The following is a 26,385-nucleotide window of genomic DNA, read 5'->3' as shown; positions in this document are numbered from 1 at the left end:
CTCATTTGTGGCTCTTACATATGTAGAAAGGTAAAGATGTGATACTTCCCACATTTGGCTTTGATAAGTCCTGCCTATCATGTATTCTTGGACATATCTCTAACAATATATATTGCAGATGTAGCTCCTTCTTATAAGGCCCCACTGATGATTTGTGAAAATGGGTTGTTGCTCCTAATAACCTGCAGAATTCTTGATATTTTTCTCCTATAAACAAATGGAGAGCTACCTTTGGAGGGTTGCGGGAAGTATGTAGAAGTCACCCCAGGTCACATTAGCAGTCTGCTCATTTGTGAAACTTTCCCACACTTCTCACTTCTTGAGACTACCATGTTGAAACTACTATGCATGTGTAAATGGTCCCTAGGGTCAGTGACACAGAAAAGCTGGTTAGAATATCATCCAATGATAGAGACTGGGTTAATGAAAGGACATCTTGCAGTGGAAGGGACCTGGGAATGTGTGGTCTGTTCAGTGAAGTGGGGAGTGACAGGCAGTTCTGAGTTATCTATAGATATGTGGAACTCTTCTGTAATAAAGAAAGACTGAATTTCTTTGGAATGACCCCTAAGATGGGGATGAGCCTAATGACTGAGAGTTATGGGGAGATGGGGCTTAGTTTTCTGTGGGGAAGAATTTTTTTTTTTTTTTTTATAAAGAGAACAACTCAAGATGAAAAAGTGGCTTTAGAAGGTCATTATGTATTTTTGTACAGAGCAATTTAATTCAAGGGTCAGAACTCAAGAAGCTGTGGCTCAGAACAGATCCAGACGCAGTCTGGAGACAGAACATGAGGCAATCAGTGCCCCATGTCATAAAGAGAAGTCATGAGTTGCTGAGCAGAAGAAGCTATCTGTAGAATTGAAATGAGCCCCCCCCCCCAACTGTTGTGGTAGGTAAGACATGGATAAGACTAACAGGCTCAGTTCTAGAGTGTTTCATTATCTCAATATACTTCCAAACACAAATGACAAGGTCCATCTGCTGATGCCGTCAAGCATCTAATGACAGTGGCCAGCTCTGCACAGGGGCAAGTTCAACATCATATGAGTCTTCCAACCACATCTGAATGGTGAGTTCTTCAGATGAATAGAATCAAGCATGTATGGCTGAACAAGTTAACTTTGGTTTTATCATTCAGTGAGGATGAGAATTAGCTTCTATTGAGACTGGGACTAGAGGCATAGAACCTGAAGTCATATTGGTTGGTCTGCTCAACCATGAACCAAAGGCAATGAGTTGAACATACATCAGAGTTTACTATGGAAGGTACTAAGAAAAAATATTTAAGTTCATTATTCTAAGTATTGACTCCTCTAGGTAAACTGAGTCACACCCACTTCTGTGATTTATAGTCTTTTCTTCTTCTTTTTTAAAAATGTTTATTCCCTTCTGTTGCCCTTGTTTTATTGTTGTAATTATTATTGATGTCGTTGATGTTGGATAGGACAGAAAGAGATGAAGAGAGGAGGGGAAGGAAGAGAGGGGGAGAGAGAAAGACACCTGCAGATCTGCTTCACCACTTGTGAAGTGACGCCCCTGCAGGTGGGGAGCTGGGGACTCGAACCGGCATCATTACGCTGGTCCTTGCCGTTTGCACCATGTGTGCTTAACCCGCTGCACTACCGCCCGACTCCCGATTTACAGTCTTTCTTGAAACTCTATCACACTTTTCACATAAAAGTTAACAACTTGTTTATGCCTGTCTTAAAGACTGTATCAGGATAGTTACTATATTGAGAGCTTTCCATGTGTTACATGAATCATAGAAGGGTTTTTTTAACTCCCCAAAGAGGGTACACTCTCTTTTTTTAATTTATTTTCCCTTTTGTTGCTGTTGTTGTTTTATTGTTGTTGTAGTTATTATTGTTGTTACTAGTGTCGTTGTTGTTGGATAGGACAGAGAGAAATGGAGAGAGGAGGGGAAGACATAGAGGGGGAGAAAAAGAGAGACAACTGCAGACCTGCTTCACCGCTTATGAAGTGACTCCTCTGTAGGTGGGGAGCCTGGGGCTCGAACTGGGATCCTTACGACAGTCCTTGTTTTGTGCCACGTGTGCTTAACCCTCTACGCTACCGCCCGGCTCCCATAGAAAGGTTTTTACTAAATCTTCACAAAAGCTTATGACATAGTAGTAGTCATCGTCATAGTAGTAGTAGTTGTTATTGCTCCTGTTTTGCAGATGAAGAAACTGACGTTTTCAGAAATTAAGTAGTACTTAATGAAATAGTGCTCAAGTGCAGTCAGCTATTAATGGTAAAGTCACAAGTGTAGAAGATCTAACTTAGCTCTGTGTTATTCATAATTTTGATTACTATGTCATGTGTTATGAGCATATATTCTTTAATTTAAGATTCCTCAGGACTTATGGGGGCATATTCTAATAAATATACATGTTAATCTATAGTGTAGGCATAGTATAAAGACAGACAATGCTTCTCAGGGGTCTGCTGAGATAGCTTATCTGGGAGGGTGCCTGCTTTGCTACTTACTCAAGCTCCTTGGTATATCACATGGGAGTACGATTGCATAGTATGAAGTTTTGTTGCTGTGATGTCCCTTTCTCTCTCAAAGTTTTGCTGGCACGGTGAAACCCCAGCAATGATCAAAGAAAGAAACAGGGAGAGAAAGAGACAGAGACAGAAAGAACAGAAGAAAGAAAGAAGATAAAGAAAAGAAGGAAAAGAAGATAAGAGAAAGGGAGAAGGAAAATTCTTGTTAGAGAAATTAGCTCAGGCAATTAAGAGTTAAGACTCTGTGGGGGTAGTTTGGAAATTATAGCTTGTGTTCCAATATGAAAAAAATAAATAAAAAATTAGAACCTAGATATTTTTGCCATATAAACATCACAAGTTCATACATGACTAAAACTTAGTGTCTCTGCCAGTGAATGACACCAAATTGCCATTCTATTCTTGCTTGTTATTTTTGTCACCATAAAATGAACCATATTTACATGGTTATGTAACCATATGCTTTTCTGAAGTTTTAGGTTCAGATTTCATAATAGTAAGGAGAGCTGGCAGTTACATAGCACTTACCATTTGCCAGGCCCTGTTATAAATTATTTACATGTGTTAACCCCTTTAATCCTTATGTGCTATTCTATCATTGGTGTAAGGGCCATTATAAAATATGAAGAAACTGAGGCACAGGAAGGTTAACAGACATTTCCGAGGTCACACAGGTCATTAATGGAAGAATCAAGATTTGAACCTAGATGCTCTCTTTCCCTCCCTCTCTTCTTTTTCTTTCTTTCTTCCTCTATTTCTCTCTTCCTTCCTTCCTTTCTCTATCTTTCCCTCTTTCTTTCTTTCTTTCTCTCTCATTGTCAAGGCTTCATTGCCCTGAAAAGATTTATTTTTCAGCTAGACAGAGACAAAGACAGGAAGAAGGAGCAATAATACAGCATCAAAGCTTCTGGTAGGGTCTGGGTTTAAACCTGAGCCAAACTCAAGACAAAGCAGGCAAACCATCTTGCTGACACTAACCCTGATATTTTTAAAGATTGCACAGCTCCGGTTTATTGAATGCTTATTATGTAAACCTCATTCAGTCTTTTTTCCCCTTCTTTTTCTTTTTCTTTTATTTGATAGGACAGAGAAAAAGAAATTAAGAGGGGAAGACAAGGAGAGAGAGAGAGAGAGAGAGAGGGGATGAGAGACACCTGCAGTACTGCTTCATTGCTCCTAAAGCTTCTCCCTAAAGGTGGAAATGGGGCTTGCACCCAGATTCTTGTGCACTCAACCGGATGCACTACTGTGAGGCCCCTGGAGGGCTTCCCATTTCTCCGCAGCCCCAGACTGTGCTCTGCCTACCCAACCACTTGTCACAGTCTCAGAGACTTCCTCTTATTCCTCCAGAAACACCAATCTCTTTGCTCTGCAGTTTCTCCAACCTCTACCACTCTTCTTCATCTCCTCAAACTTCTCATGGCCATTTTGGGCCTCAGCTTTCACTGTCCTGTTCAGAAAAATATTCCTGAAGTCTACCTTTAAAAAAAAATCTCCTGGAAAAATGATCTCCAGGAGCAATGGATTTATAGTGCAGGCACTGAGCCCCAGCAATGACCCTGGAGGAAAAAAAAAAAATCTTCTGGGTAGCTAAGAAAGTATCATAGTTAATAAGAGATCCTGAGTTCAACCACCAGCAGCACAGAATATAACAGAGTATTATACAGTTTTTTTTTTTTATCTCTTTGCCCTCCATCATGTTAATAAATACATGTTAAAAAAGAAAGAAAAGAGATCTCCTTGGGGGATCAGCAGGTGGCTCACCCAGTAGAGTATATTTGCATATAACTATGAGGACCTAAATTTGAGCCTTGGGTCACCATGCGGGAACACTTTCAGGTAGGGGGGTTCTTCAGAAATAGGGTTGCAGTGTCAGACAAAGTAAGGACTACAAAAGCTGAATAGCAGCAAGTGACTGGCGTACCTTAATGAAGGCTCTTTTGGTCACTACCAGGCCACCCCTTCATCCAGGGGCCTAGTCTCGGAATCCTGGGATTCCTACATAGATAGGATGAGCCTAGACCTCTAACAGATCCCTCTCTCCACCATCACTGGTCATCTCCATCAGGAGTAACATCATCAACCCTCTTGTGGGCCTCTACAGGACACTTCCCTCAGTGTAGAACAATGGTGGTAGAAATTGCCCCACTCTCCGAAGGGACTTGAAGACTTGAGGAAGACTGGACCTGAAATGTGTGCAGTCTAGAACCTAGCTATGGCCATGGAATGTGAACTCAGACTGACAGGGATCCAAAGGTTACACAGGTTCTTATGCTACATATGAATAGACATGGGCCCAAGGTCAGATGAATGGAGTTTACAGCTAATGATACTTGTATACTTACCCCATATCTGGGAGCTTCTCTCTGCTCTTATCTAGCTTTCTAGTCCTATTCTTAATTCTGACACCATCTTCCCAGAAAATACTCATAGCCCACCTGTATGTTAGCTGTCAGGCTCAGACAAAAATTAGTAAAGTCATGGGCCCCTTGGAATATACCTAAAGTAGACTTTCTTGCTTCTTCCAACATGAAAACATCAATTTCATTGGCTATAGTTTTACCTTTACATTCCTGGTTACTAGACAATTTGTGCTACTTTATATCTTAATGCTTTTCAACCACCAAGTTGCAGATGCTACCATGATGCCAGTCTGACTTCCCTGGGCAGACAACCTCACCAATGAGTCCTGGAAGCCCACCTCCCCAGAGCCCTGTCCCACCAAGGAACAGAAACAGGCTGGGGGTATGGATAGACCTATCAATGCCCATGTTCAGCAGAGAAGCTATTATAGAAACCAGACCTCCCACTTTCTGTAACCCATAAAGATCTTTGGTCCATACTCCCAGAGGAATAAAGAATAGGAAACCTTCCAGTGGAAGGGATGGTATATAGCACTCTGGTTGTGGGAATTGTATCCCTCTTGTACCACAATCTTGTTAATCATTATTAAATCACTAACAAAAATTATTTTAAAAAAGAAAAAAGGAGGAAGGGAGGTAGGATGGAGGGGAGGAAGGAAAGTCAGAAGAAGGAAATGGACTGACCAACAAAGGAAGCGAGGGAGGGAGTAAGGAAGGGAGGGAGAGAGAGAGGGAGAGAGAGAGAGAGGAGGGAGAGGGAAAGACAGAGGGAGTTTTGACAAGACCACAGTTTCTCAAATTTTGTCTTTTGCTCAGGGTATTTCAGGAATTTGCATATACAAAAAAGATTTCTATTTATATCATTTCAAAAATAGTATAGGAATTAGACTTTTAAGAATGAAATAAAGGCTAGCAATGGTGCAGCTGGTAAAGTGCACATATTACAGTGAAGAAGGACCAACGTTTAAGCCCCTAGTCCCCACCTGCAGGGTGGAAACTTCATAAATGATGAGCAATGTTGCAGGTGTCTTTCATTCCCTCTGTCTCTGTCTCTCCCCCACCCTCTTTCTCTCTGTATATATAATAATAAAGACTGAAAAAAGTTAAATAAAAGAAATAGGGTTGCAGAATCTTTTTTCTTTTTAAAAATTTTTTAAATATATTTATTTATTTTCCCTTTTGTTGCCTTTTTTTATTGTTGTTGTAGTTATTATTCTTGTTGTTATTGATACTGTCATTGTTATACAGGACAGAGAGAAATGGAGACAGGAAGGGAAGACAGAGAGGGGGAGAGAAAGATAGACACCTACAGACCTGCTTCACCACCTGTGTAGCGACTTCCCTGCAGGTGGGGAGCCGGGGGCTCGAACCGGGGTCTTTATGCCAGTTCTTGTGCTTTGCACCACGTGCGCTTAACCCACTACACTACCACCCGACTCCCGGAATCTTTTCTTCTATCTCCGTTTTTCTCCAACTCTATTTTATTTTCTAGCTAAAAGGAAAAAGGGCATGTGCAAGGGCACTGAGCCCCAGTGATAATCCTGGTGGCAAAAAAATTATTGATTTTACTTCTATTATATCACCTTTGATTGTCTGTTTGTTAAATCATATCCAGTGATCCACTGAACTTTCCAAAATGTGTAGTTGTTTCTCTTGACTTGCATGCCTATGGGTTCTTGCTTACTTTTGCTTTATTAGAACAGAGACCTCCTCTTTTTATTTATTTTTTGTTTTGTTTTGTTTTCCTCTTGGAAAATAAAATTTATTAATTCTTATTAGTGATTTAGTATTGATTTACAAGATAATAGGGGTATAATTCCATAACATTCTTACCACCAGATTTCTGTATCCTCATCCTCTTCATTGGAAACTACAGTCATTCTCCCATGGTCACAGATATGGGTTGACTTTCTAAGTATTTATATAGCTGTCTCTCTCTCTCCATATATATATATGCCTATTTTTTCCTACATTCCCGCTTTCACTTCCTTCAGACATATCTGTTACTACTTTGAGGTGTCCTTCCTTTTTCCCCCCTCTTTGATAAGGGAAACAGTGCCTGTCTTCCTCTGGTGTTTTCCAGATTTTCTTCCCTTCCTGTGATGGTACAAAACAAGATTCCTGGTGAAAAATGCATTGGGTCCTGGTGGAACTGGTACTGAGAGAACTTTGATACCTCCTTTTTCTCTTTCACAGGAGATATAAGGGAAGCCAATGAGTCTTCTGGCTGTCTTTATACCTTGTACTGTACTTGGATGAATAAAGTTTGTGTTGTGTGGCTGGTAAAAACCAGCCAAATCCAGAACAAGAATCTGGGTACAACTGATGGGTGAAGACAGAGGTCATTGTCTGATGTCTGAAGGGGCTCTGGGGCAGATGTTCTGGGCTATGCCTCATTCTCGCCTTTGGGTCCATGACACTCACCCATGGCAGGGAAGTCTTTCTTAAAGATTTCTAAAGAGTACTTTGGGAAGTGCCTATAAGTGACTTGGAATTTAGCCCTTAACAGTTTCATTTGTTTTAGAATTATTATTTTTTAAATTTATAATTTCATAAAATGGAAACACTGACAAGACCATAGGATAAGAGGGGTACATTTTCACACATTGCCCACCCCCAGAGCTCTATACCCAATCCCCTCCCTCGATAGTTTTCCTATTCTTTTTTTTTTTTAATTTTTTAAAAATATTTATTTTATTTATTTATTCCCTTTTGTTGCCCTTGTTGTTTTATTGTTGTAGTTATTATTGTTGTTGTTGTTGTTGGATAGGACAGAGAGAAATGGAGAGAGGAGGGGAAGACAGAGAGGAGGAGAGAAAGATAGACACCTGCAGACCTGCTTCACCGCCTGTGAAGCGACTCCCCTGCAAGTGGGGAGCCGGGGTTCGAACCGGGATCCTTATGCCGGTCTTTGTGCTTCGCGCCACCTGCGCTTAACCCGCTGCGCTACAGCCCGACTCCCTAGTTTTCCTATTCTTATCCCTCTGGGAGTATGGACCCAGGATAATTGTGGGGTGCAGAAGGTGGAAGGTCTGGCTTCTGTAACTGCTTCCCCTCTGAGCATGGGCATTGGCAGGTTGATCCATACTCCCTGTCTCTCTCTTTCCCTAGTGGGTCAGGGATCTGGGGGAGGCGGAGATCCAGGACACATGGTGGGGTCCTCTGCCCAAGGAAGTCAGGTTGGCATCATGGTATCATCTGGAACCTGGTGGCCTCTCTGAAGATACCCACGTTGAAAGCAGCTTCCTTGCAAAGCTCACACCAGGTGTTGTCTCTAAGCTGCCATCTTGGCCACAGTTTCATTTTCTAAGAGAGGAGTTGAAATCTGGTTTTGTTGCTTTTTTCTTTCCTTAACTTAGCTCATTGGACCTATTGTTTCAGTCATCCAGGTGGACTATAGCCTGGCACTGACATTTAGCAAATTCTTTTATCCTGAGAAGTCTGCTGGGCATTTTGTGGCTGGGAAATGAGTTTCCATGGAGAGAAGTTTCCTTCTGTGCTACTCCTTTCATAGCTGTCTATGGAGTTTATTAATCATTAAGAGACACATGGAAAGGTTAGCTGGGAATATATTTTTGTAAGAAAACTTGAGAATAAAGGAGCTTGGTCTTTGGGGTGCTTGCTTGTGAGTCTCGCCCTCACTTTCTGCAGGCGTTGACTGGTAACTATTGGTTTCCAATGAGAGATGGGAACTTTAATCTCACCATGTGTGGGATGTGCCCTGTAGGGCTGTATTTTGTAGGCAGTGAAGTTAAGGCTTGCCCAGAAAAATAACATGTTTTCCTTTCCTAGTGCTTGAGCTGTTTGCCCTGTTACTGGTTGATTGGTGGTTTGGGAAGAAAGGAGACACTGGTAAAACTTGGGTGTCCAGGGTGGGGGTGGGTAAGAGAGAGAGGGAGAGGGAGAGGGAGAGGGAGAGGGAGAGGGAGAGGGAGAGGGAGAGGGAGAGGGAGAGGGAGAGGGAGAGGGAGAGGGAGAGGGAGAGAGAGAGAGAGAGAGAAAGAAGTTTCAATTTCTTTAGAACTAGCAGCAACAGATGATATTGTTACATTCAACTTGTGTTCTATGCTTTTGAAACATCTTGCAAACATTAGCTTGTTGTCATCATTTAAATAATCCTATCACTTCAAGGATACTTGGAATTCTTTCATAATTATTGTAAAGGTAAATAGGAAAAAATCAAAAGTGTTGGAAATAATGCATATGAAATACTTTGCTGGACTATGTTCACTATAGAGACACTTAATGGAGACGATAAATCAAAGTTGTATCTAATCAATACTTTTTTTTAGCCTTGATGGAAAATACATTTTGAAGATTAAATTGTCTGATACATAGGATGTAGTGGTACATGAAAGAGATATTTTCATTAAATAAAATTTTGACTCCTCCCAAATATATATATTTAAAATATATATAAAATAAATATATAATTTAAATATATATATATATATATATATAAAATCTACACTTTATAAGTCAGAAAGAGAAGGATGAATATGGGATGACCTCATTCATATCACAAGTTGAAAAATAAGAACAAAAGGGGAAAACAGAAAGCAGAACTTGTACTGGAGTTGGGGATATTTCAGGTCTTTGGAACATGATAGCAGAGGAGGACCTAGTGTGGGTTAAATTATTACATGGAAAACTGAGAACTTTTATGCATGTACAAACTACTTTATTTTACTGTCCATTGTAAACCATCAATCCCCTAATAAACAAATAAAAATCAAAATACAAACAAACAAACAAACAAAAACACTGTGAATGACAAAGGCCTGAGGGATGAATTGAGGTAGTAAATATTAACTTTAGAGCAACAGAATTAAAACTCTTTGTGCCTAACAAAACTGAGACTATTTTCCACCTACAGACTGGTAGAAAACTTGACACTCAATAAATACAATACTTCAATGATAAAAAAAAATACGTTCTACACATAACAAATGTTTTTGCTTTGGAAGGTGACTTGCTTTCAGTGACAGAGGTCTTGGATTATTCATCTTGAATTCCTCAGTGGCCTGGGCTAAGAAATGTTGCTACTATTTAGTTGTCATCTCTCCACTTTTTCAAGTGGTTGAAATGAACAGATCTTTCATTGTGTTGTGACTTCCTTTTTTTTTTTTTTTTTTTTCCTCCACAGTTAACAACTCTTTGTACCTTGTTCAAAGTATTTTTTGTTTTTAATAGCATATGGATGTTTGGGGAATGAAAAAGTAAGAACAAAAAAAAAGTAAGGAAAAGAAAGAGTCACAAAATAAGTAAGGTGCTAAAGGAAAATGTAGTTTAAAGAAAGTTAAATACCAAAAGGAAAATTTTATTTCTTTTTTTGATAGCCCAAATGGAGAGTGGATAAAAACATCTGTTTACCCTTATATCAAATGATTAAAGTAAGCCTCAAAAAATATACTTGTAAGAGGATACTAAGTTTACCAGCTCCTCCTGGGTACCTTCCAAATTCCATACTTCTACCTTCAGTGTGACTGATATCTAGAATCCAAAACCAGACTCAGATTCGAGGGTAGACTTACTAGCAAAGAGCTGTCCTTGCATATCTGTCGCCCAGTGCAGTGTTCTAGTAAGTTCAACAAATTTATGTGTTCTAGTTTCTCTAAGCCCAGGGAGAGGTATCTGATGTACCCTGACTTGCTCAGTCAGCAACAGCCAGATTTATCCTAGAGACAAGTTACCCAAGTTCATAAGTTGTTTGGCATGTCACAGATCTAGGGTTTAGATGTTCACTGGAACTTCAGAACATTTCTCCATATAGCATCTCAAGGAGAACACAAAGCAAATAGTTCTTTTTGAGAATCTTAACTAAAAGTTAGTAGGTAAGAATTTATTTGATGACGAATTCATCAGGGAATCGTAGTTCAGGATTGCTTTAAAAGTCCTTCATCTACAACATCCCTCAGAATCTTCCACCTTTCTACATCTCCTGTCAACTGTGAATATAACTGTCCAGTGGCTCCATATGCTTGCTACAAGTTAATATGGAAGAAATACACTAACATTTCACCCTACTTGACAATGAAAAATAGTCCCCAAATAGTATACATTGATCTTTTTCAGTACCATATGAGGTGATGACAATATTGTCTATAGATTATTTTTTTTATAGTAACAAAGTTAAGCTTAGATAAGTAACTTGCTTAAAATCACATGACTAGGGAGTTATGATTTAGTTACTGATTTTCTAGCCTTAAAATCTAGCCCCATTTGTTATAATGTTAGGTTTACAACAACTGATGCAGTATTGCTTATTAGAATTAAAGGCATAATAAAGCCTAAACTAAAACAATTAAAATCTGGACTGTCTGGTGGCACACCTGGTTGAGCACACATGTTACGATGCGTAAGGACTCTCCACCTGCAGAGGGAAAGCTTTGCAAGTGGTGAAGAAGTGGTATAGGTGTCTCTCTCCCTATCTGTCTCCCCATTCCTTCTCTATTTCTGGCTGTCCTTTATCAATCAATAAATAAAGATAATAAAAGACTGTAAAACAATTAAAATCTTACTTCTAGTGCAATCAATTGGAAGTTTGCTCTAAGGTTGTGTGTGTGTGTGTGTGTGTGTGTGTGTGTGTGTGTGTGGCCTTGTCTTGAACTGGCATCTTTTCTCCCCAGATTGCTTTACTGGGGAAAAACAGATTTACAAGCATGCTATCAAGGTGTACAGTTTCATATCTCTCCCTGATAGGTGTTATCACATTATACACTTTATCGAATTGTCATCTTTTTTTTGATTCTATTATATCATATTATTTTTTATTTTATTTAAGAAAGGATAAATTAACAAAACCATAGGGTAGGAGGGGTACAACTCCACACAATTCCCACCACCCAATCTCCATATATCCCACCCCCTCCCCTGATAGCTTTCCCATTCTCTATCCCTCTGGGAGCATGGACCCAGGGTCATTGTGGGTTGCAGAAGGTGGGAGGTCTGGCTTCTGTAATTGCTTCCTCGCTGAACGTGGGCGTTGACTGGTCAGTCCATAATCCCAGTCTGCCTCTCTCTTTCCCTAGTAGGGTGGGTCTCTGGGGATGCGGAGCTCCAGGACACATTGGTGGGGTCTTCAGTCCAGGGAAGCCTGGCCGGCATCCTGATGGCATCTGGAACCTGGTGACTGAAAAGAGAGTTAGCATACAAAGCCAAACAAATTGTTGAGCAATCATGGACCCAAAGCTTGGAATAGTGGAGAGGAAGTGTTAGGGGGGTACTCACTGCAAACTCTAGTGTACTTCTGCTTTTAGGTATATATTTTGCAGTAGTTTATGGATACGTGTGAACATACGCTCTCTCTCACCGAAACTAGTGTATATCTAGGTTTTGGGACTTTGTTAGAAAGTGAACCACCTGGTATGGAATTAGAGAATACTATGAAAGGAAAGTAATGAAGCTGAAGGGTTGTCATTCCACACGTGAAGTCTCTGGACACAGTCTGAAGTGAAGCATGTTGAGGTGGCAATCGTTGTGTTGATTAGGTTGCGATCGGCAGATGCAATATTATTTGATATGGCTTGGGAGAGGCATGCGGGAAAGTGGGCCCTATCCCAGGGTTCCAGGACTGGGGGAAGTAGAGGCTCTATAGTGGAGATGTGAGGTTCCTGCTGTCTTAGGGTTCAAAAAGACAATCGATAGTTAATGTTATCATCACATTATTTGGTAATTGGGTTAACTTTGAAAAGTCCTTTTGTTAGGGTTTGCTGTACAGTACCCAGTATCTTGTATATAGCTGTGCTAGTGGAAGCTTCTGTCATCTTCTTCTACCACAAACCCGCTTTCAACTCCATTCTGTTTTCCCGCTTTAGAATCCTTGGATGTGATGCAACAGACCACAGTTAAAGTTTAACCCTACATTTATCTTTCTCCTTCTCCCTTCCTTCTTTCTTTCCTTCCTTCCTTCCTTCCTTCCTTCCTTCCTTCCTTCCTTCCTTCCTTCCTTCTTTCCTTCCTTCCTTTTCTTTTTTTTTTTTTAGTTCCACCTATAAAAGAGATAATCTAGTACTTGTCCTTTTACTGCTAGCTTATCACACTTCACATTTCTTCAAGTTTTATCTGATTTATAGCAGAAGAGAAAATGTCATCAATTTTCCCCTTCATTACTCATCTTTTGTTGGGCATTTGGGTTGTTTCCAAATTGTAACTGTTACAAATAGTGCTACATTGAAAATATATGTGCAGGGATATTTTCAGATCAGTTTTTTTGTTGTCGTTTGTTTCTTTGGATAAGTACCTAGGAGAGGAACTGCTGAATTATACGGTAGGTTCATTTTTAATATTTGAAAGAATCACCAGATAGTTTCTACAGGGGCTGAGTAAATTTGTGATTCCCACCAACAGTATAGAAGTATTCTTTTTCAGTTTATCCTCCACAGCACATATTATTGAATTGGCATTTTATTCTGTGAAATATTTACTTGTGAAAGGAGATTACATGTCATTTGATGTAGTTAACAAAACAACCTTCCTTTCCCAGTAATCTCACTGCACTTAACTAAAACTATTTTATGGCCTTTAAATTCCACCTTCCACTGCAGATTTCTATACAGCCCTCTCCTCCCTACTGAATAGTCAACACTCAGAGCACAGGGGCTATCTGTGTGGGACCTTCAGGCTCCTAGCATGGGGCCTAGTGCCTGGTAGGTACTCAGTGACTGTGTGAGGACAGAATAAATGAATGAGACCAGTGTCCTGGCTTTCTGATTCGACCCCCAAGCATTCTGAATTCGAATCCCTTCTGAATAAGTTCTCTGTGACAGGTAATCAATCACTGTCTACAGGCCACTTTCCCCAAGCAGCTTGTGAACAATGCCCTACGAAGAGTCCTTGAATTCACTTCTTAAGCAGGCACAATTCTCACCCGGTGGATTTGGTGGGCTAGCCTTGTTACTTTCCTGTCCTTCAGACTTTCTTTCATCAGATGTGACTGATAGAGCTCCCTCTAGTCTCCCCTGGGTGCTCCGCACACCTCCTTTCACTTTTCCCACAGGAGGAGTCCAGGTATGAGGTATTTCCAGGAATTAGATCTGCGCTTCCCTGAGCAGAGGCTACCTTCATGCTTTGAGAGGGAGGCTAAGTTCTGGAGATCAGGGACATTTAAAAAACAGCTCCCTTTCCTTTTCCATGCTCATTTGATGTTGACTGAAAAATGGTGCTGTTGTCTGGGGGCTGGACCCTGGGGATAGAAGGATCTGGCCCCTGTCTTTGTTTGTGAATGGCTTGGACCTTTTGATGAATTGGAGTCTGGTCCAGTGTAACCTTTCGTGGGTGGGAGTTCAAGGAAAAGGTCTTTTCTCTTCATGTCCTTTTCCATAGTGTTTTAGTGGATTTGTAAGCTTGAGTCAGTGATTCTTTTGTTTGATAGGAAGTTGAGAAGGAAACTAAGAACTCTTCTTGTCCATGGACACTTAAAAAAAAATACTGCTTATTTCTGCGCTTTTAAAATACAAATGTAATGATCCTTAACTGTGGTGAACTTGTGTTGAGAGGTAGACCTAAATTTCCTTATTCTACATTTAGTGAGCTCTAAATCTTCCTCTGGGGTAACATTTAAAACTAACCATCAGTTGTTAAGTCTTCTGCTGGTCTGTGACTACATATTTACATATAATTTTTGTATGTGTGAATTCCACACACTTCTCAAAAAAGAAAACAGGCTAAAAGAGAAAAAAATTAGATGTACATATGCATTGTGTGTCTATGTCTACATATGTCTATGTATAAATATGCATATTTTTGCATATTGAGTTTTCTTATTAAAAAGTGGGCTAGCAGGTCAGTCATCTCCTAGTAAGTTTTCTCTGACCTGATGATTAAAATCATTAGAGCAAGAAACATTACAATAGAATTTAGAACCTTGTGACGTTCCCTACTTAATTCTAAAAAAGAAAAAAGAAAAACATGTTATTTTTTGATGGAGCAGTAATATAAAATAAACAAGGCAATTATCAGGAGTGAAAGGCATCTGAGCAAGAGCAATATTTCCACCTTGAGCCAATGCTTTCTTTTGCTACTGTTGAATCAACACTACTTAAAATGGTGTGGTAAGTTAACTGGCAAGTAGGGACTGTAGGTAGGCAGGCTAGGTAATTCACATAAAAATAAAATCAACTCTGGTTTATGCTAGTTTACTTATCTGTGGTCTCTGTGGATTGAACCTAAAAGAGTATGCTTCTGCTTACATTTTGGCCATGGTCCCCAGCACCCCTTAATGCTGAGAGGGAATGATTATTTCACATACTTTTTTGAATATTTACTAAGTTGTTGTTGGCACTGAATCTGGCCTCATCTTAAGTTGAAAAAAAAACTTTCTGCAAGTTTTTTTTTTTCAGAGCTCTTTGAAAAGTATAAACAGGTAAGTAGGCATTTAGTTTTTAATTTTCATTTCCTTTGCTGTATGTTGCTTTATTTTTATTGTCTCACTCTTATCTATTTTTTTCCCCTTTAAACCAGGGGATTGTGGGACTCACACTCTTACTAATTTTGCAGAAGCTGTGAGGGGTGGTGCAAAAAGCCCATTCTTCACTTTCTAACATATTTCATATCCCTGTTCAATACCAATGATCACTCCCCATAGCAGCGGCAACTAAAACTTGGTTTCATGTATTTCCAAATCTTATAGGGATATGCAGGGAAATTATGCCTTCTCTGGCAAGGCAGATGCAAATGTACCTTTTGCCAAGATATAGCATGGACACCGTATTAGTATGATGGCAGAATCTTTAGATGACATAGATTTTTGCTTTAATGTATCCTCTGAGTGACCTACTTGTACTGTCAAATGTTCACATGCTTGGTATTTGAAGAAGAGTGTGTTAGGAATCTAAAGCAAGTCTTCAAGTGTAATGTTACCTTATATTCCACTGGCGCTGTGAAATGAAACAGGCTCTGGGCAGAACTGCTGATAACTTTTGAGAATTTGGGAATATCTAGTTTTATGCTACAGGCAAGAGAAGAAACCACCTGATTTGATGCAATTATTCTTAAATGTCTTTTACTATTAAGTCTATCATAGTAATTGCAAGATCAAGCTTGAATATGAAATAGCCTCTTACTAGGCTTTGCAGGAAGCAGAGATTCGGAATAATCAACACTGTTTTGTGCCCAGCATATTTGTAGCTCAGACTTATGTAAAGAAGAAAACTCAGCTATTTTAAGTAGTAATTCAATCTATACAGTGGAAGAACCAAACAGATATTGTTGCTGGAGATACTTATAGATATTTATCTATGATAGCATAAGGACATAATGAAAATAATCCCATCCAAATCATTTGAGGATGAGAAAAGAAAACCCAGGTTAAAAATATCTCAAAATATCTATTTTACTTGAATATTTTTTTTAAATAAATGCATCCATTTGAAAAAATGTCAGAAACTAGAGAACCCTCACTTAGGAAGATGGTTTGGTTATATAGAGCAAAGCAAGAAGTAGTGTAATGTGGACTTTTCCTGGGCATCCAAAAGACTAGCAACTTTTGACCATATGAAGAATATGCCTAGTTCTGTATTCAATTTCTTTGCTATCATAGTTTTCTTCTCAGAATTTTATGGGAATTTCTTCTCAGAATTTTCTGATTACTTACTTAATTTTGTTGTTGGAGCTGGGGTCTAATACATGTGTAATTTCACCACCCTGGACCACTTTTTTTTCTCCTTAAGATAAACAGAGATAGCGAGAGACATCACAGGACAGAGGGATGGAACCTGGATTAGATACATGGCACTATACCCAGTGATCTCTCTCTACTGCCCTAGGGGTATTTAATTTAAACTGCAGGGAAGAATTCTTATAAAGCTGGGGGTGGGTAGATAGCATAATGGTTATGCAAAGAGACTCTCATGCCTGAGGCTCTGTAGTCCAAGGATCAATCCCCCCTGTATCACCATAAGCCAGAGTTGAGCAGTGCTCTGGTAAAAAATAAATAAATAAATAAATAAATAATAAAAATTCTTATAAAGCTAAGATGAACAATGTCAGCTCAACTACTAATCACACATTGTTCTGGTTGTACTTTCTCTCTCTCTCTCTTTCTTCCCCCCTTATATTCTTTAGTTTGGGAGTAGGTAAAAAAATAAGCTTGTGGGGTTGCGTGGTGGCATACTGGGTTAAGTATATGTGTTGCCATGCACAGGGAAACAGGTTCAAGCCCCTGGTTCCTACTTGCAGAGGGAAAGCTTCATGTATGATAAAGCAGTGCTGCAGGTGTCTCTTTGTTTCTTTCTCCCTCCCTCTTTGTTTATCTCTGTGCTACCAAATAAAATAAATAGGTAAAGTTTAAAAAATTTTTAAAAGAATTATATCAAAAGTAAATAAGGTTTGCTCCTTTTCAGTGTGTCTTCTGAAGCTGTGTTCAGACCTTTCAGAAACCAGGCAGATGATTTGGGTCATCATTATTACCTTAAAAACTTGAGAAATGCTGCACTATTTTGTTAGCCACATGCACATCAGAGACGTTCTTGTTAGAGATGAAGTTTGTCTTGCAAAGTATATGTGGCACAGAATGTAACTTAGACAAGCAGCAAATCTGTCATGGGGACATAAGAAAGTGTACTCTTATAACAACTGTCTTGTAAATCTTTGTTTCCCCCCAATAAAGTGATTTGAAGGAGAAAAAAAATGATGGTGTAATCTTAAAATGAGGGAAGAATACTCTACTCAATGGCAACAAGAAGACTCATGACGTAAACACACTCTCTTGGGTATAGATTCACACTACAGTGATGTGTTCAACTTCACCCTTCTAATACCCAACTCAGGGACTTCAGTATGTTCTGAACTATTGAACCCACAAGATAGGAAAGCTGTAAGGCAGGAATATGTGAAATGAGTAGAAATTAGCCAGTAACTTTGAAATGGGGCCTCCTATCCAGAGGAACATATGGAAAACTTAAAAAAGAGGAGTCTAACATATGAAAATATGAAAACCCAATCCCACTGGAATGTTTTTCATACATAGTATAAAGGCCACATAAATAAAACCACAAACCTCACTAGAAGTCCATGGGAAGGGCGTGAGCCCCCAGCACTCTCTCCTGTGAGGGCCCCTTTGGAAATTAAGACCCTGGAGAGCCGCCAGAGACAAAATGTGGTTGGAGAGCTTTCCTCCTGGAACGAGTGAGCCAGGTTTGAAGGGAACTTTGGACAATCACTGTGTGTGAGACTGTCTTAAAGAGGGTTTTGGTCCAGGTTGTGAGAATCTGGGCTTTTGGGTAAGCAGTAGCTGGTGAACATTATTTAAGGCCAATGAGTCTCTGGTCTGGATGGAATCAATCACAAGGTTGGCTTGCAGTTGCAAAGTGTAAAGTTTAGGACTTTGGGGAAAGATTCTGCCTGTAAACTGCCCAGTCAAACAGCCCATTCTCACCACATCCTGGTGAAATTTTCACTTAGAAGGTACAGGTCCTTGTGTAAGTTTTAGTTCTAGTTTTAAGTCTTTGCAGCATTCAAGTTGTTTCAGTCTTGAGGGCTGAAATGTCACTTTTAAAGCAGGGTTAAAAAGGTCACACAGCTGCAAATAATAATAATACCTCAATGAAATTCAGATTCTAGCTGCAGCCCACTTCAAGAATAACACTGCAACAGGAAACAAGCATACTAGATCTTTTTTACCAGTAAAACTAGTAAGAACACAAGTGATAAAATGTGTGTGTGTGAGTGAGAGACAGATACAGACACAAAGAGGTAGGATAAGATAAACAGCAAAACAAAGACACATACACTAAATCAGTATACAGAGAGAGAAGTTTAACAGAGAAAAGGTACATAAAAATAAGGACAGAGAAACACAGATACAGAATGAGATACAAAGATGCACAAATTAATTGATGTCTTTGGGCTAAAATTCAATGATATTTATTTTCTATTCAAAGTCATGATTTTCAGACTAAAAACAGATCTTAAATAGAAAGTTTTAGTTTTTCTTTTCTTATGCAATTAGTTTACATTGTTTTTGCAAACAAAACAGTTTTGTTTTACTAAAACTGTATTATCACATAGATGAGCAAATAAGATAATGAACAGTACATTATTCCTCCCAAAGAAAGAAAACTACCTTAAGTTGAATTTATCTATCATCCCTTTCCAATAGCTAGTCACATGTTAAGAGAGCTATTCTGTATCTTGGATTTTAAGGCAGAGTCAGGTATTTTAAAAGCAAAATAACTTTAGAGTATGTTGGTGGTAGTTTTATGTTAGACTGCTATTGTGTATAAAGGCTCTTTGCCTTTTTGATCAATACACTGAGAAAAATATTTGCATTTTTTTTCTAAGAAATGTAGTGTAGAAATTTGCTATGTTCTTAGCTTATTTAAGTATAACCATTGTTTCCATATACAGGGCTGCTGGGAACATAGCATTCTTAACTAGTGTACCTTTATATTTATGATGTCAATATGTGAATTAGTAGTTTCTCCAACTTTCAGTGTTATACAAGTTTGTGTCAAAGATTTTCAGATGAAGATATTTTTAGTCTGTCAATATTATAAATCTCATATCACTTTATGATATGGTGGAGACTTCTTATTATTCTACTAAGGTTGAAGTTTGATGTAAGGACTAGTAATATCTTCCTATTTAGATGGACTAAGTAGCAATCTTAACTGATTACAGTAATTCAAATGATATTGTTGCCATTAAGTGAAAAATATAGATTTACAATATATTGTGGAGACCACCTAAATTTTCAGTAGCATTTGTGTTTTTGCAATGTTTTTTTGCCCTTCATGAAATGGTATTTCCAAATATATTCCTAAATGCCTGGCAAAACATTTCAATGATTTGCATCAGTCACTGTGGAAGATTTCCCATTTTAGACTAGGAGGAATTTGTGGGGTCAAATGCTGAACAATGAAAGGTTCTTGCTCATTGTGAGGTCAGGGGAATCCAATGGAAGTAGAAGGTTTAAATAGTAAATCAAGTCTGTCATCTCTTTGTCAATTATGAAAAATTTCTTACTTTATAACTATTAGGGTTTACTATTAGCATCTTGTGTTGTTTCTCAAAAAGAAAAAAAAAAGGAAAATTAAACTTATGAAGCATTTGCCTAAAGTGATCATGAATCTGAACCTTGAAGAATAAGAACAAAAAATGGTGCCATTTGGAAAATCACATATGATTAGACCGTGCCTACCACAATTGTGACTCTATCTAATCAAAAGCTAGAAGATCACTCAGTGTTTCTCTAAGGGCTCTTTGTGGAGACCATAAGCAGCCCATTATATCGCTAACAGACCAGACTTGAGCACCCTGAGTTATATCATCCACCAAGATTATCGATGGGGCTCGTTGTTGGCACTACAGACCCACTGCTCCCAATGGCAACTTTTTCCTTTCTATTTTTTTATATTTGATAGGACTGAGAGATAGATAGGGAAAGAGAAAGAAAGACGCCTGAAAAGTAGGCTATACTGCTTATGAAGCTTCCCTCCTACAGGTAGGGAGCAGTGGCTTGAACTGTGGTCCTCTCACATGGTAATATGTGTGCTTACCTGGGTGAGCCACCTCCTGGTCCCCTATATTGAAATTTTAACAAGCTGAATTTATAATAAATTGCTATATTTACACATAAAATTTAATGAAAACCAACTTCATTATTTCCATCAAAAGCAACTTGGGAAAAAAAAAAAAAAGCAACTTTGATTTTGTGCTTCTCCCTCATGATGTGTGGTGAAATTTTCTTTCTAGTTATAACTGGGAACGGGTGAAATGAGTGGCCTGCACAACCTCTTTCCTTGCTGAGAATTTGGTTGTAGGCCAAAAAGTTTGATAACCATGCTGCCTTAGGAGCCGAGAAAAGAAAGCTGCTTTGGGCAGTTTATTGTGATGATTCAGGTTTCGTTATACATTCCACAAATACTTACTATGTCAGCTCTGAGCAGTGAAGCTTGGGGTATAGTGATTACCATGTAAATCTTGGTTCATTAAGACACCTCAGCTAGTAAAACAACTGAAGGGATGAGGCCTGACTTCTGAGAACCAAATACAGAACAACCTGGCTAAAATCACGTCTGAGTAATTTGCCCCCACTTGATGGATGATAAAAGAATACACACAGGACTCTAGTATGAGTCTTTGAGAAAATAATTATTACAATATGTGTTAGAAAAGAACCATAAAAGTAGACCGTGGCTCTTGACTAACACATCAGACCAGATCATACTAGTTAATAAGAGTAATAAAGCCTGTGTGGTAAAGTGGGGTCTATTTAGTAAAACGATTATAAACACCTACACAGAAAGGAATGAACAAGGTGTGCTGTTTGCAGAGGGCGAAATGTGGGAACTGCCGAGTATCAAAATAAAGCAGTTGCGGTTCACCCACTTACACATACACACTCACTCCTCTCAGAACTCATTAATCACTTTAAACTCATTTTTCATTTTAGCAACTGTCATTTTACCCAAGGATTCTTATTCCAATGTTGTGTTGACAAAACTTTTGGTCCATGGCATACATGGCACTTAGCAACTTGATACAAATCTATTGGTGCTGTACAGAAGAAAAGTAAAACAATAAAATGACAGCAGCAACTCAATTGAACATAGTGATGACTGAACTATAAATTATTTCAAGACAGACTCTATATGTCTCTAATCATTGTATTCTGGCAAACATGACATCCACACTATGCTGACTCAGCAAGACAGTAGACTATCCACTGAACTTTCCATTGTCTGCAATCACTAACATCTGAGTATTTTTCCATGCTATTTTCTGCTACGCGAATGCCAATTTTAACCGCATAACTTGTACTGATATTAAGTAGAATTGCTAAACTATTATGAATATGGACCTGAATTCATGGAAATAGCATTTGGGGGAGAAGGACTAGTGATTGAGACGGAATTGTAACACGGTTGTAAAAATATTTTTCCTCTTACTTAGATGACAGGGCTTGGTTACTCTCTTTCCTTACTTTGACTTAGTTTCTTAAAGATTAATTAACTAGTTAATTAATTAATGAGAGAGAGAGAGACTATCAGAGCACCAATGTGCCACATGTGATACCAGATATTGAACTTGGACTCCATGCCACGTGCCACCACCCCCCCCTCCCTCAAATCAACTGATTTTTAAAAAAATGTATTATAATACAGTTGTTGATATATAGATATATAGACACATAGATACATCTCGCTGTAGTAGTTGTCTGCAAAACACTCTCACCATCAATTTAGGGCCTTCTCTGCTATTATGCAACAGGACTCCAAAGCTTCCTTTGTCTGTTATCAGTTATGACAGAAAATCTTGAAGCACCACTTGAAATGTGTCTCAGGTTTAGACAAATTTTTTTCTCTTTTTTAAAAATTATTTTTATATATTGGCTAGAGATAGCTAGGAATTGAGAGGGTAGGGGAGCCTAGAGAGGGAGAGAGAAAGAGAGACACCTTCAACCCTGCTTTACCACTTGTAAAACATTCCCCATACAGGTGGGAGCCAGGGGCTTGAACCCACGACCTTGCACATTATAACATGTCTTCTCAACCAGATGTGTCACCACCTGGTCCCAACAATATTGAAAAATACATGTTAATCTGAATTTCACTACTGACTTTCAAGAAAAATAATACTAGTGATAAATGTTTCCTTTAAAAATCAGCTTTTTAGCTTCCACTATTATATTTTAAATATTTATTTCTGCTTCTGAATTCCTTACTTTGTGCACATGGTAAAGCAGCACATGATCCAGGCAGGGTACTTTGCCACCCTGAGAATGAACAATTGTTTTTCTTCTTCTCCTTCTCCTTCTCCTTCTCCTTCTCCTTCTCCTTCTCCTTCTTATTCTTATTCTTATTCTTCTTTTTTAAAAAATTGTAGATAAATCTACTTTTATTAATTCAAGGTAATTTTCTAATTGTTTTCTAATTTATCAGCTCTCATAGGTAGATATTTTCCCCTCCTATTCTTTGTCTGGGTCCTGATGGAACTGGAGTTCGGAATCCTCTGGTCATCTTTCCCGAACATTTACCCCTCTGGGAGCATGGAACAAAATACTTTATGGGGTACAGAAGGTGGAAGGTCTGGTTTCTGTAATTACTCCACCACTGGATGTGAATATTGGCAGGTTTATCCATACCCCCAGCCTGTTTCTTTTTCATAAGTGGGAAAGAGTTCTGGAGAGGTGAGGTTCTGGGACACATTGCTGTGGTTGTCTGCCCAGGGAGTTCAAGATGAAATTGTAGCAGCATCTGCAATTTGGTGGCTAAAATGAAGTAAGATATAAAGCAGGACAAAATGTTTAATGAACAAAACCATAAAGTAGGAACAGAGAGCTGGGAATAGAGATTTTAGAGTGGGTAGAAGCTAAGAAGTCTATTTTAGATATGTTGCTAGGGGCTCATGACTGTGGTAATTTTTGCTGGAACTCAATAGCTAAACTGCAGGTGGACTAAAAATATTGTCTGGGATGATGGTGTCAGAGTTGAGAATAGTACTAGAAAACTAGATCAGGGCAGAGAATAACTCCCAAACCTGAAGAAAATATATAAATACGATGAACTATTTACCACATTGATCTGACCTGGGGCTCATATCTATTCATCTTTAGCACCAGGAGCCTGTGTGACCTCTGAGTCCCTATCAGTCTGAGCTCCCAGTCCATGGTCACAGCTGGGAACATTCTAGGCTGCTTTCATTTCAGGACCAGTTTTCTTTGAGTGGCAAAGTAGACTGACCCAACCTTCCTTCAGAGAGTGGGGCAGTACTACCACTGGAAGTTCATAGTTAGAGTACAGTCCTGAAGAAGCCCACAAGAGGGTTTATACTGATGTTCTTAATAGAAGTAACCAGTGATGGTGCAGAGAGGGATCTATTAGAGGTCTAGGGCCATTGAATCTGTTGGGTATCCAAGGATTCCCTAACTAGGGCCCCAGGTGATGGGATGGCCTTCCAGTGACCAAGAAGGCCATCAAGTGAGGAAGTCTCTTGTCCTTTTCTAGCTTTTGTAGTCCCTTCTTTACCTGACAAGCTTAGGCTTTGCCCCAGTTTTTAAAACATGGAGTGCCATTTGCTGTATCCAAATCGGTATTAGGTTTAATGGGTCTGGCCTAAAATTAGGGAGGAAAAACACCAAAGATTTTAGTGGAGTTTAAACCAAGCTTGAGTTTTACTGCATCTCCTTGTTTGGTGATTCTAATAAAGGTTCTTATAGAGACAATAATTATCTTTTAGTTGATAAATATTATTTTTTGGTGGTACATCTCTTAGCCAATTATATATTCACTCAGAATAATATTCTCTAAGCTTTCATGCTGTTGCAAATAGCAGATCTCTTTATTTCTTTATTTTTGCCTCCAGGGTTATTGCTGGGACTCGGTGCCTGCACCATGAATCTTCTGCTCCTGGAGGCTATTTTTTTTTTTCTTTTATTTAAGAAAGGATTAATTAACAAAACCATAGGGTAGGAGGGGTACAACTCCACACAATTCCCACCACCCAATCTCCATATACCACCCCCTCCTTTGATAGCTTTCCCACTCTCTATCCCTCTGGGAGCATGGACCCAGGGTCACTGTGGGTTGTAGAAGGTGGAAGGTCTGGCTTCTGTAATTGCTTCCCCGCTGAACATGGGCGTTGACTGGTTGGTCTATACTCCCAGTCTGCCTCTCTCTTTCCCTAGTAGGGTGGGTCTCTGGGGAAGTAGAGCCTGGAGGCTATTTTTTTTCTCCTTTTCGTTGCCCTTGTTTTATTGCTATTGTGGTTATTGATGTTGTTGTTGTTGGATAGGACAGAGAGAAATTGAGAGAGGAGGGGAGACAGAGAAGGGGAGAGAAAGACACCTGAAGACCTGCTTCACCACTTGTGAAGAGACCCCTTGTAGGTGGGGAGCTGGGATCCTTGAGCCAGTGTCATGTGTGCTTAACCATGTGAACAAATTAAAAGACTGAGTGTTGTACCCTTTTGCAAAGAGGGGAAGTTAAGGCATAGAACAGCTAAGCCACCTGACCATGGTCTGGTAAAGACAGAAAAGTTCCAGGAGAGGCGCTAGAAAAAATTGCTAGAAAAACAAGGCATTTTAAAATTCATGGATAGCCCAATTACCTTGATGTTTATTCTCTCTTGCCTCAAAACCATTTTCTCAGCTCTAAAGTCACCCTTTATCTGGAAGAAAGTTGTTAGCATTCATTGGGGAGAGAAGGGATAAGGTGCTTTGATAATTGATGGCCAAGTGTAAGGAGTGAAGAGACAGAAGTTCCTCTAATTATTCATGACATTTCTTCAGAAAAGGGCAAGGCAACAGTGTCCATAGGTTATCCCCTCCCCAGTATAATAGTGTAAAACTGTCTAGTAAGCATTGTGCTCCATACAAAATTCAGATGGAGAATACAAAAGGCTTTGCTCAGTGGGAATTATGTCATGCTGAGGAATAATGATATGAGCAGAGTTTACATTTTTTTGGTTTGTTTTTAAACATTAAATAACACTGTTATTCCAGACAAGTCTCTTGACATTTTAGAAAAGTGAAAGTAAATGTGCCTTCTTCACAGCATACAGATAATTTTTTTTTGTTTTTAGTGAAAGGATATAATAATCTAGAAAGCAAAATTGAGGGTTTTTCCTTTTCTTTTCTTTTTTAAAAATAAGATAATAAAGGTCATGTGGATGACTATCCCATGAGTCAAATCAGAATTCTTCTGTTCAGGGACAAAGGTGGTTTGGAAATCCTTGGGAGTCAGCTACAAGTAGCATTTGGAAAAAGCAGAATGATTCCTGTGCTCAGATGCAAAGCAGTACATGTTGTTGTCAGCACCAGGGCTTCAATGCTCTGGATTGGCTTTTTTTTTAGGTAGAAAAAGAATGAGAGAAGAGAGACAGGGACCACAGCACTGAAGCTTCCCCTAGTGCAATGAGGCCCGACCCCCAACCTGGGTGGTAAAGTGAAAAAGCAAGTGACCTCGCTGTTCCCAATGCAGCAGATTTTAATCTGTTCACAGAGTCATTTCCCATTAGCAACACATGTAATTCCTATTAACTCTACCCTAAATCTGGCAAAAAGCATGATTTCCAAAGTTATTTAAATTGCATAACTTAAATTCTTATAGCACTTAAATATTTAAAAAAATTTTTTAATATTGTGAATGTACATGTATACTGGCTCTGGGGAAGATTTGCAAAGACAATTTTATTCTGCTCAATTTTTATTTCTAATGAATATACCTGAGAGCCTGGCCCCTAAACAAGAAAATACCTTAACATATAATTTAACATAAGTTTGAGATAATAATGTAAGTTATCTCCTTGCTAAGTTATATACTTCCAGATGACTTAACTAGACCAGAGCGACAGTCTCCTTAATCTTACTTCCAAACCATCCTGTAAAACTGAGTTTGAAGAATATCCAAGATAATAAAATTTATTTTCTATATTCTGATTTCTATTTATCCTTGAGTTACTTGATTTAAATTTTGTTTTGTTATCACCTGTGCTTGACGGGTGGGGGAGGGGCACATATCCAGAGTTTGCCATCGGTCATTTGCCAAATTTCCTGCAGGGCTACTTT

The 26,385-nt window shown here is 38.9% G+C and overlaps 1 protein-coding gene across 5 annotated transcripts in view; it reads left to right on the top strand.

Moving 5' to 3' along the window:
* CREB5 (cAMP responsive element binding protein 5) overlaps positions 1–26,385 on the top strand; it is a 502,318-nt gene that overhangs the window by 62,317 nt on the left and 413,616 nt on the right. The window lies entirely within an intron of this gene.

This window comes from Erinaceus europaeus, chromosome 8 (genome assembly GCF_950295315.1).
Source record: "Erinaceus europaeus chromosome 8, mEriEur2.1, whole genome shotgun sequence".
In the NCBI taxonomy this organism is placed as follows: Eukaryota; Metazoa; Chordata; class Mammalia; order Eulipotyphla; family Erinaceidae; genus Erinaceus; species Erinaceus europaeus.
Note: the sequence above shows the minus strand (reverse complement) of the source record. Positions and strands in the feature narration are given on the sequence as shown.